Source organism: Pelobates fuscus, chromosome 3 (assembly GCF_036172605.1).
Source record: "Pelobates fuscus isolate aPelFus1 chromosome 3, aPelFus1.pri, whole genome shotgun sequence".
Classification (NCBI taxonomy): Eukaryota; Metazoa; Chordata; class Amphibia; order Anura; family Pelobatidae; genus Pelobates; species Pelobates fuscus.
Window position 1 is genome coordinate 389,705,811 of NC_086319.1, and position 12,312 is coordinate 389,718,122.

Consider the following 12,312-nt stretch of genomic DNA (forward strand, 5'->3'; position numbering starts at 1 on the left):
AAGTGGGCTAATGGTAGCTGCTAGATACAGTTTTACCCTATATGTACTAGAAGGCGCGTTCCTTAGCGCCGAAACACGTGTTAGGCAAAGGCAGCAGGCAGTCAGGACGGATAGAAGCCCAAGTGCAATCGTTATTGCTACAAGTTAGACAGTTAGAATTCAACAAGAGTTTTAATAATTTAACTGGGGATTTGACTGGGGATGGAGTGTTTGATGTAAGGGAATACTCTAGGGAAGACTCAAAGTTGGTGTTTCTCTCTTTATCCTCCTATACAAATTCAAGCTGCAGTTATCTGGTGCTTTTTAGCTGCTTACTTTATACAGGCTAATAGTTACAAGCTGCAGCAACAGTGTATCTAATCCTCCTTATCCACATAACTCAATCTAACTCTAGCAAGCTTTACTTTCTATGTGACATATTGTAACACCTTGCTACTCCACTAGACCTTACAAGTCTGCATTCAGAGATTTCTAGGCAGGGTGTTTCAAGTACATATAGGGTAAAACTGTATCTAGCAGCTACCATTAGCCCACTTATAACGATTATAGCACCTATATGGGACTTATCTTTATATGAAGATTTCTGTGTTTATTTTACGACATCTTCTAGATACGTACATGTCCCATTTATGAGCATATACTCTATCTCACCTTACTCCTTTTTTATTATATATATATATATTTTTTTGTTTTGAAGGTTTTTATCAATAGTTTTCTATTTTATGTTCTATGCTATTAAAAGCTAAGTTTTAATTAACCAATATATACATACCCACCAGGGGGCGTCCAACTCCTACCGGACCCACAAGGTCTGTTTCTCCTCTAAAGATTACTTTTGGTTTATCTTCTAAATACGGTTTAAATTCCTGATCCTGTTGCAGAATGTTCCAATTTTTGTTTAAAATGCTCTTTAGTTGTTTATGATCTTTACTAATGGTAGCTGCTAGATACAGTTTTACCCTATATGTACTTAAAACACCCTGCCTAGAAATCTCTGAATGCAGACTTGTAAGGTCTAGTGGAGTAGCAAGGTGTTACAATATGTCACATAGAAAGTAAAGCTTGCTAGAGTTAGATTGAGTTATGTGGATAAGGAGGATTAGATACACTGTTGCTGCAGCTTGTAACTATCAGCCTGTATAAAGTAAGCAGCTAAAAAGCACCAGATAACTGCAGCTTGAATTTGTATAGGAGATGTATAGGAGGTTATTATAGGGATAAAGAGAGAAACACCAACTTTGAGTCTTCCCTAGAGTATTCCCTTACATCAAACACTCCATCCCCAGTCAAATCCCCAGTTAAATTATTAAAACTCTTGTTGAATTCTAACTGTCTAGCTTGTAGCAATAACGATTGCACTTGGGCTTCTATCCGTCCTGACTGCCTGCTGCCTTTGCCTAACACGTGTTTCGGCGCTAAGGAACGCGCCTTCTTCCGAGGCTATGTGGCTGTCATCTGACATCAGTGGTCTCTTATACCCCTACCGGACCAATGAATGAGGGGGCGTGTGTTCGGCCGTTCGCGCCCAGCGATCGAGCTCCAGATGAACCACGCCCCCTTCTCTCTCTGCAGTGTGATGTCATGATTCTTGCCGGTATAATTAACCCTAGAGGTGCCAGACCAAGCTACAATATGGTTGGCATTTTCAATATAGGCACTTAAAGGGTATAAAGAGGTGGCAATAATATCCAAGATAAGCCAATGAGTAAAGATATTGTGAAATAAAGATATCTATACAGTGACATAGTTCTGATCTAAAGTAAAGATCTTTAGAAACCATATATATTATTAGATGTTATAGATAAGTATTATACTCCATATTTGCAGCTTATCTATTGTGTGACATAGTGTTGGTAGGGTGTAGAGAGTTAAGGTCTGGTATATTGGAGTAAAGGAGACCTCTGGTAAAATAAGTAGAGGGGGTAATTACATGAAGGAAAGATATATACAAACATAAATATATACATATATATGTATAAGTTTAGTTTAAAATCTTGGTGATCCAATTAGACAATGTAGGGGGTAAATGTAAAGCCCTCATTTAATCCATTTGGATTTAGTGTATTGAACCTATATATCCAATAACATTCTCTCCTGAGAAGCCAGGGCCGTCTTTAATATTGATTGGACCCTGGGCAAAGCATTTGCTTGGGCCCCCTGGACCCTGTACACCCTCCCCTGTCGTGCACTCATGTTATCACCCTTAATACAGTGGCAACCTAAAGTAGAGAGGTGCAAGAATATTTTTTTGGGCCTCCCTATTGCAAGGATGTTTAAAAGGTAGATCCCCATCTGTCGTACAACTCCAGCAATGCCTTGACAGCTGGGGCTCTACCATTTACCCATGTTTGCAGGTTTGTATTTAACACTAAGCAGTTTTTGTATGTTTCAATGTAAACAGGTTTTTGTATGTGGTGTTGGCGTTTAAATGTAAGCATGTATTTATATCTAGTGTTGGTTTTTGAATGCAGGGGTGTGTATACATATAATGTTGGTGTTTAACACAGACGTGTATTTGTATGTAGTGCTGAAGCTTGAATGCAGGGGTGTATTTGTGTGTAGTGTTAGCGTGTGAATGTTGAGATGTATGCACATATACACACACAAACACACAAGTAGATATAGACACACTGACACATAGATACACAACCTGACACAAATTCCGATACACAGACACACATACCAGCGAAATACACAAAGACAACATACAGATACACACTGACACACATACAGACACACCGATACACATCCTGACATACACAAAGATTCAAACACTGACACACATGCAGTTACACAGACACACATATACACACCTGACACACTGGCAGATACACAGATACACACACAGACTTCATACAGATACACACACAATGACAACATATAGATACACACACAGATATACAGACACATAGAGACAGACATACTTACACAGACACATAAACTGACAGACATACTGACACACACACTGACAGGCATACAGACCCACATACTGACACACACACTGACAGACATACTGACACATTCTGACAGGCATACTGACACAAATACTGACACTGACACATACACTGACAGACATACTGACACATACACTGACAGGAATACTGACACACTGACACATACACTGACAGGAATACTGACACACACTGACACATACACTGACAGACATACGACACACACACTGACAGGCATACGGACACACACTGACAGACATACGACACACACACTGACAGGCATGCGGACACACACTGACAGACATACTGACACATACACTGACAGGCATACGGACACACACTGACAGACATACTGACAGGCATACTGACACACACTGACAGACATACTGACAGACACACTGACAGGCATACTGACACACATACTGACATACACTGACAGACATACTGACACATACACTGACACACACACTGACACACACACTGACACACACACTGACACAGACTTACTGACAGACATACTGACAGGCACACTGACAGGCACACTGACACACACACTGACACACACACACTGACAGACATACTGACAGACATACTGACACACATACTGACAGGCACACTGACACACATACTGACAGACATACTGACACACATACTGACAGGCACACTGAAACGCACACATACACACACACTCAAAATTTACATTATAAAACCCACCCCCCAGTTTTCTACCTTAGAGGGTGGCTGAAGCTGCTGGGAGTTGGGGTCTGGCTAGCTCGGCCCAGACCCCCTCTGCTCTGCCTCTTCCTCCTCCCGCGCGGCTCCTCTCTTTATGGGAGGAAGTGACGCGCAGCCGTCACTTCCTCCCAGCCGGCTGCTGAAAAGCAAGAGGGCCCGGTCGCGCTCTTAAAGCGCCAGAGCGCAAGACCGGGCTCCTGCTGACAGAAGCCCACCGGGTGGCCCTTAGTGCATGGGCCACCCGGTGGGCCTCCTTAGTGTGTGGCTGCCCTGGCCGGTGGGAGAAATGTTTGAGGCAAGTGGGGCCCCCGGTGCAGCTGCTTCGGGCCCCCAGGAGTAACTGGGCCCGGGGCAGCTGCCCCGTTTGCCCCGCGGTAAAGACGGCCCTGTGAGAAGCGTGAGATCAAGGTCACCTCCTCGTCGTCCAAGGGTCACTTTTTCAATGCCTGCAAATCTAATGCCGCTGGGATCGCCATGATGATAACTCCTAATGTGTCTTGAAATTGGAGTATCTCTGAGGTTTGTGACGGAGTGTATATGCTCCATTATTCTCCTTTTAAAGGGGCGGATGGTTTTCCTGACATATCTGAGACCACATGTGCAAATTAGAAGATAGATTATACCTTTGGTGTTGCAGTTGAAGAATTGTTTGGTAGTGCATATAATCTTTTCACTTGAGTCTGTGAGACACTTAGAGTCTTTTTTCATGTACCTACAGGCCACATATCTACCGCATTTATATGTTCCCTGTACAGAGAGCCAATTATGACCAACTTTTTGGTTGGAAAAATGGCTCGGTACCAGGGCTTCCTTGAGGTTCCTACCTCTCCTTGCCGTAAGTGAAACAAAGGGAGTGATAGCTCCTTTGAGTTGGGGATCTTGGGAGATAAGTGCCAGAATCTCCCAATAATCTTTTTAGCTTGATCCCAGCCGGAATCAAAATTTGCAATGCAGCGAATGGGCACTTGTTCATTAGGTATTGGTTTGTCTTTCAGGAGATCAATTCTGTCACTTTGTAGTGCTCTCTGATAGGCCTGTTTCAAGCAACGGTTGGGGTAACCCCTCTCCTTGAATCTATTTTTTAGCAATTTGGCCTGGATATTAAATTCTTCCACGGTGGAGCAATTCCGCCTAAGACGAACGTACTGTCCCACTGGGATTCCTCTCTTTAGGGTGGTAGGATGATGACTCTCCCACCTCAACATAGTGTTTGTCGAGGTAGGTTTCCTGAAGAGAGTGGTCTCTATCTTAGACTGAGGAGTGGTATTGAAAGTGCAATCAAGAAAGTTGATGGAAGAGCCCCCAATTTCCATCGTGAATTTGAGATTTAATTGGTTGGAGTTTAATTTTTCCACAAAAGTCTTGAATGATTCACTTGTACCAGTCCAGAGCACAATGATATCATCTATATATCTCTTCCATAAATAGATGAAGCTCGTGTATTCCAGGTTGGTATCTGAGAAGAACTCCTCCCACCAACCCAGGTGCAGGTTGGCATATGATGGGGCACAAGACGTACCCATAGCTGTACCCTGCACCTGGTGATAGTATTGGCCATTGAATAGGAAGAAGTTGTGGGTCAACACGAATTGTAATAGATCAATCACAAAAGACGTGTGACGTTTGTGTCTAGGGCCCCGTGTCTCTAGGTAGTGCTTAGTGTGTATTAGACCAAGAGCATGTGGGATGGATGAATACAACGCCTCCACATCCAGGCTACACAATAGAGCATTTTCTGGTAGATGAATAGAGGCTAGACATTTTAATGTATCTTTAGTGTCCCTGAGATATGAGGGTAGCTTCTTTACGAATGGTCGGAGAATTTTGTCAATATATATACTCGCTTTGTTCATCATATTTTTGGCTTGTTTGTGTACCTTGGGTAGGCAATAGAAAGTCGATATCGTTGGATTTTTGGCATAAATGTATGTGTACTCATCTTTCCCCAATATACCATCGTCAAAGGCTGAATCAAGTAAATTCTTTAGTTCTGACAGGTATTTAGTGGAGGGGTCTGTGGGTAGAATTTTGTACGTATTGTCATCACTAAGTATGTTGTGATCTGTTAAGTACAACAATGTTACCCCCCTTGTCTGCAGGTTTAATGATGAGTTCCTCATTGTCTTGTAATTCACGTAGGGCTCTCCACTCGTTGCCTGAGAGGTTGTCATGTGGTAGAGGTTGTAATGAGTCAACCTTAATTTTTCTTATCATTTTACACGTTGAATCAACAAACATGTCAATGTTTTTGAAATCTCTGATATTGGGTGTGAACCTACTTTTCGGTCGAAGATCAGTGTATGGTAGTTCATTTGTATCATCGTTCTCCTCAAGGAGGGATACAAGGTCCTTGAGACATTGGTATTGCCTTATGCTAAAGCCAAGTTCTTTTGCTTTTTTCTCCTTCTCTATGAGGAAGAATTTGAACAGGGCTAATTTCCTCCCAAAGAGATGAATATCTTTTATCCATTCAAATTTGTTAAAGGGGGGTACGGGGACAAATGATAATCCTTTCATCAGCACTTGATTTTGAGGTGTAGTAAGTGTGATGCAGGAGAGATTAATGATTTTAGTACTTGGGTTCAGTAGCATTGTCGTGTCCTCCCCCTGTATCTTGTTTGTCTGGGTGGTAGTTGTGGTTCCCCCTCTCGGGGGCTCTGGCCTAAAAAAGCCACCCCTTTTTTCTTTAGGATGCCCCGTGTTTGGGTGGTATCGGAGGATACTGAGGACATGCTCGAACTCTCATTGTCAGTATCGGATGTATCATATTCCGATGTAGTATATTGGTCTGAATCTACCCTTGTGCTTTTTCTGAACCTTCTATATACTTTGCCATTCTTATAGTCATGGCTATCTCTCAAGAACTTCTTGTGTTTGCGTTTTTTTATGGAATCTTTGTATTTATTAAGATTCTGTTGAAGTTTAAGTTCCTGAGAGATAAAGTTTGGATCTTTTTTGTGGTTTTGGACGGCCTCTACTGCTTCTTTGACATTGGTATTGATCAGGGTTAATCTCTGATTCTCAAAACGGCAGATGGTGTCCATAAATGTTCGTGAACATAGGTTGGCTGCTTCCTCCCACTCTTTTAAGAGGGCTGTGTCTTCCATTTGTATGTTGGGCATAGTTTGTATCCTCAGACCCCTAGGGATCATGGATTTGTTAAGGTAGTTCTGTATGGATGACACTTCCCATCCCAGTCTAATTTGTTGTTTGCAGACATTGGAAATGTGTCTAAATTTAGAGTCCATACTAGTATCATGAGAGAGAAAGGTACTTTCTTTATCGGTAAACACCAATTCGGCATCTAGACACCATTGGTTTGGATCATTTAATTGGTTCAAAAAATTGTTAGCCATATTTAGGATCACCCAAGAAATATATCTAGTGACACACTTAGGTATTAAAACCTTAGAAATTAGTAGAAAAAGAGAAGATAAGCTAGATGCCCCGAAGGGAATCAGCTTAGTGTGTGTCTGGGGCGGCCGGGATAAGGGATAACCCTCACATTAGTGAAATATAGAGAAACAGACCTTGTGGGTATGGTAGGAGTTGGACGCCCCCTGGTGGGTATGTATATATTGGTTAATTAAAACTTAGCTTTTAATAGCATAGAACATAAAATAGAAAAACTATTGAGAAAAACCTTCAAAACAAAAAATATATATATATATAATAAAAAGGAGTAAGGCGAGAGAGTATATGCTCATAAATGGGACATGTACATATCTAGAAGATGTCGTAAAATAAACACAGAAATCTTCAAATAAAGATAAGTCCCATATAGGTGCTATAATCGTTATAAGTGGGCTAATGGTAGCTGCTAGATACAGTTTTACCCTATATGTACTAGAAGGCGCGTTCCTTAGCGCCGAAACACGTTTTAGGCAAAGGCAGCAGGCAGTCAGGACGGATAGAAGCCCAAGTGCAATCGTTATTGCTACAAGTTAGACAGTTAGAATTCAACAAGAGTTTTAATAATTTAACTGGGGATTTGACTGGGGATGGAGTGTTTGATGTAAGGGAATACTCTAGGGAAGACTCAAAGTTGGTGTTTCTCTCTTTATCCTCCTATACAAATTCAAGCTGCAGTTATCTGGAGCTTTTTAGCTGCTTACTTTATACAGGCTGATAGTTACAAGCTGCAGCAACAGTGTATCTAATCCTCCTTATCCACATAACTCAATCTAACTCTAGCAAGCTTTACTTTCTATGTGACATATTGTAACACCTTGCTACTCCACTAGACCTTACAAGTCTGCATTCAGAGATTTCTAGGCAGGGTGTTTCAAGTACATATAGGGTAAAACTGTATCTAGCAGCTACCATTAGCCCACTTATAACGATTATAGCACCTATATGGGACTTATCTTTATTTGAAGATTTCTGTGTTTATTTTACGACATCTTCTAGATACGTACATGTCCCATTTATGAGCATATACTCTATCTCACCTTACTCCTTTTTTATTATATATATATATATTTTTGTTTTGAAGGTTTTTATCAATAGTTTTCTATTTTATGTTCTATGCTATTAAAAGCTAAGTTTTAATTAACCAATATATACATACCCACCAGGGGGCGTCCAACTCCTACCGGACCCACAAGGTCTGTTTCTCCTCTAAAGATTACTTTTGGTTTATCTTCTAAATACGGTTTAAATTCCTGATCCTGTTGCAGAATGTTCCAATTTTTGTTTAAAATGCTCTTTAGTTGTTTATGATCTTTACTATAGTTAAATATCAGTGGTATTTTCTCTTTATCTCCTTTTATAGATTTTTGTTTATAAGTAAGTAAAGTTCCTCTATCTACTTCTCAAATTTTTTGGAGTTCATAATTTAGATGGTCTATTTGATATCCATGATCTAAAAAATGATTTTTGAGAATATCTGCTTCATTGTTAAATGATGTTAGGTCAGTACAGTTTAATCTCAACCTAAGAAACTGGCCTCTAGGAATATTTTCCAACCAAGGTCGGAAATGACAACTCTCTTTATGGATGTAACTATTTACGTCTACTTTTTTTTTAACTTTATTATCCTCTATATAGATTTATAAATCAGATTTCTCTTTACTTATTTCTTGAGTTAAATGAATATTCCATTGGTTGTTATTTTAAAAATTAAATAAATGTAAAACTTGATATTCTTCTCTTTTCCAGATAAAAAATATATCATCTATATATCTTTTATAGAGGACCAGGTTCGCACTCCAGTAATGATTGGAATAGACAAAATTATTTTCCCAATAAGCCATAAAAATATTAGCATAAATGGGTGCAAACTGGTCCCCATAGCCGTACCTGTGCACGGTAAAAAATAGTCACCCTCAAACCCCCAAAAAATAATTTTGTAAGATAAAAAGAATTCCCTCCATAATAAAATCTATTTGGTCTATAGGATAGAGTGTGGAGGTTTCCAGAAAAAAAACGTGTAGCCTCACATCCCAAAAGATGATCTATACATGTGTAGAGGTTTGTGACGTAAATAGTAACGAATAAAAAATCAATTTCCCATTAAAAATCTTAAAGTATTTGCAATAGGCGCATTGAATCTTTGGGGTATGATGTGCTAGGTTTTACAATCGGGTGTTGTTGTGTACTAACATATATTGATAGATTAGATAGAAGTGATCCCACTCCGGAGACTATGAGTTTTCCCGGGTGGTTCTGTATATTTTTATGTAGTTTTGGTAATATATAAATTACCTATATTTTGGGGGAATTGATATTCAGGAATGTATATTCCGGCTGAGGAAGAATTCCCTTTAACAGTCCTCTATCAAGATATTGCCCATATTCTTTTTTTAATATAACTTTGGGGATTTTTTTCAAGCTTTTTATATGTCGTGAGGATGGGGACGGCAATTCTGCTATGCCGTCATGATGTAATTACGCCAATTGCCCTCAATGCACCGAACGGAATCGGAGGAATGCTGAAATGATTATGTATTACGAAAACGGCGCCAAATTTAATTTCTGGAAGGATGTAATAAAAGCCAGTACAGAGAAAAGACCAACATACACTTTGAAAAAGACCAATTCAGGTTGAAACGCGTTAGTGTTTGTGGACTTCTGCCTCATTTTGTTTATAGTTTATGTAGCTGCTATTATTTTATTTGTTTTTATAAAGTAAAGTTTATTCACTTCTACCCTGTTGGACAGCCAGAATAAGCTTATTATTGAACTGCCTACATAGCCAGAGCCTGCTTGTTGTGGCTCTGGAAAGTGTGAGTGACCCATTACCTCTCTAACTGATCATTATTTGCTGCTATACAGTATTATGCTATGATTGTCTTTATACTGTTTTTACAGAACGATCAAGAGGTTCTACACTCATACGAATAAGTATTATCACTGTGTGCTGTTGATCACTCTTGCATCCCCTGTTATTAATTTGTTTTTATAGAGACTAATCATGAAACAAATGGAAATGCATGCTCAGTTTGAGCCTGGGACACCAATAAAAGATGGTTGAAGAGAAAAATGATGATTGCTGCCTAGGGGACAACCACTAAATGCTGATTCTATTTACTGGTCAAGTAAGAAGAGACAAATAGAGTGATAAAAAATATCAGTAAAAATATATCTATGAATATATGTAAGTATGAAGTTGTTGTCGTTTTGTTATTTTTTTTACGGTTCCTCTTCCTTTTACCGTCTGTTGGCTACTTTTTCTCACTTGATCTATTAGCCAAATGGTGGGAAAATGTCACCATTCAGTGTACTGCTAAATATATACATAATATTTATATTTTGCAATAGACTGATTGGCCCATTTCCACAACACTTTTGGTTCTGATTAGTTTTTAGGAATCTTTTCCAATGGATGAAATTATAACAAGTGGACCCACTATATTCCCCAAAATTAGAGCTCCCTGAAAAATGTTTTTTTTTAAATGAAAATTTATTTTTCTGCCATGAACAAGTCTAATGTCAGCTAGCTTGCACTGTGTGTATAAGGAGCTGTAGTTATATTGCACCGTGTGTGTATTAGGAGCTGTAGTTATATTGCGCTGTGTGTGTATAAGGGGCTGTAGTTATATTGCGCTGTGTGTGTATAAGGAACTGTAGTTATATCGCACTGTGTGTGTATAAGGAGCTGTAGTTATATTGCTCTGTGTGTGTATAAGGAGCTGTAGTTATATTGCGCTGTGTGTGTATAAGGAGCTGTAGTTATATTGCGCTGTGTGTGTATAAGGAGCTGTAGTTATATTGCACCGTGTGTGTATTAGGAGCTGTAGTTATATTGCACTGTGTGTATAAGGAGCTGTAGTTATATTGCGCTGTGTGTGTATAAGGAGCTGTAGTTATATTACTCTGTGTGTGTATAAGGAGCTGTAGTTATATTGCGCTGTGTGTGTATAAGGAGCTGTAGTTATATTGCACTGTGTGTGTATAAGGAGCTGTAGTTATATTGCACCGTGTGTGTATTAGGAGCTGTAGTTATATTGCACTGTGTGTATAAGGAGCTGTAGTTATATTGCACTGTGTGTATAAGGAGCTGTAGTTATATTGCACTGTGTGTGTATAAGGAGCTGTAGTTATATTGCACTGTGTGTATAAGGAGCTGTAGTTATATTGCACTGTGTGTATAAGGAGCTGTAGTTATATTGCGCTGTGTGTGTATAAGGAGCTGTAGTTATATTGCGCTGTGTGTGTATAAGGAGCTGTAGTTATATCGCACTGTGTGTGTATAAGGAGCTGTAGTTATATTGCACTGTGTGTGTATAAGGAGCTGTAGTTATATTGCACTATGTGTATAAGGAGCTGTAGTTATATTGCACTGTGTGTGTATAAGGAGCTGTAGTTATATTGCGCTGTGTGTGTATAAGGAGCTGTAGTTATATTGCACTGTGTGTGTATAAGGAGCTGTAGTTATATTGCACTGTGTGTGTATAAGGAGCTGTAGTTATATTGCACTGTGTGTATAAGGGGCTGTAGTTATATTACACTGTGTGTGTATAAGGAGCTGTAGTTATATTGCACTGTGTGTGTTTACGGAGCTGTAGTTATATTGCACTGTGTGTGTATAAGGAGCTGTAGTTATATTGCACTGTGTGTATAAGGAGCTGTAGTTATATTGCACTGTGTGTGTATACGGAGCTGTAGTTATATTGCACTGTGTGTATAAGGGGCTGTAGTTATATTACACTGTGTGTGTATAAGGAGCTGTAGTTATATTGCACTGTGTGTGTATAAGGAGCTGTAGTTATATCGCACTGTGTGTGTATAAGGAGCTGTAGTTATATTGCACTGTGTGTGTATAAGGAGCTGTAGTTATATTGCGCTCTGTGTGTATAAGGAGCTGTAGTTATATTGCTCTGTGTGTGTATAAGGAGCTGTAGTTATATTGCGCTGTGTGTGTATAAGGAGCTGTAGTTATATTGCACTGTGTGTGTATAAGGAGCTGTAGTTATATTGCACCGTGTGTGTATTAGGAGCTGTAGTTATATTGCACTGTGTGTATAAGGAGCTGTAGTTATATTGCACTGTGTGTATAAGGAGCTGTAGTTATATTGCACTGTGTGTGTATAAGGAGCTGTAGTTATATTGCACTGTGTGTATAAGGAGCTGTAGTTATATTGCACTGTGTGTATAAGGAGCTGTAGTTATATTGCGCTGTGTG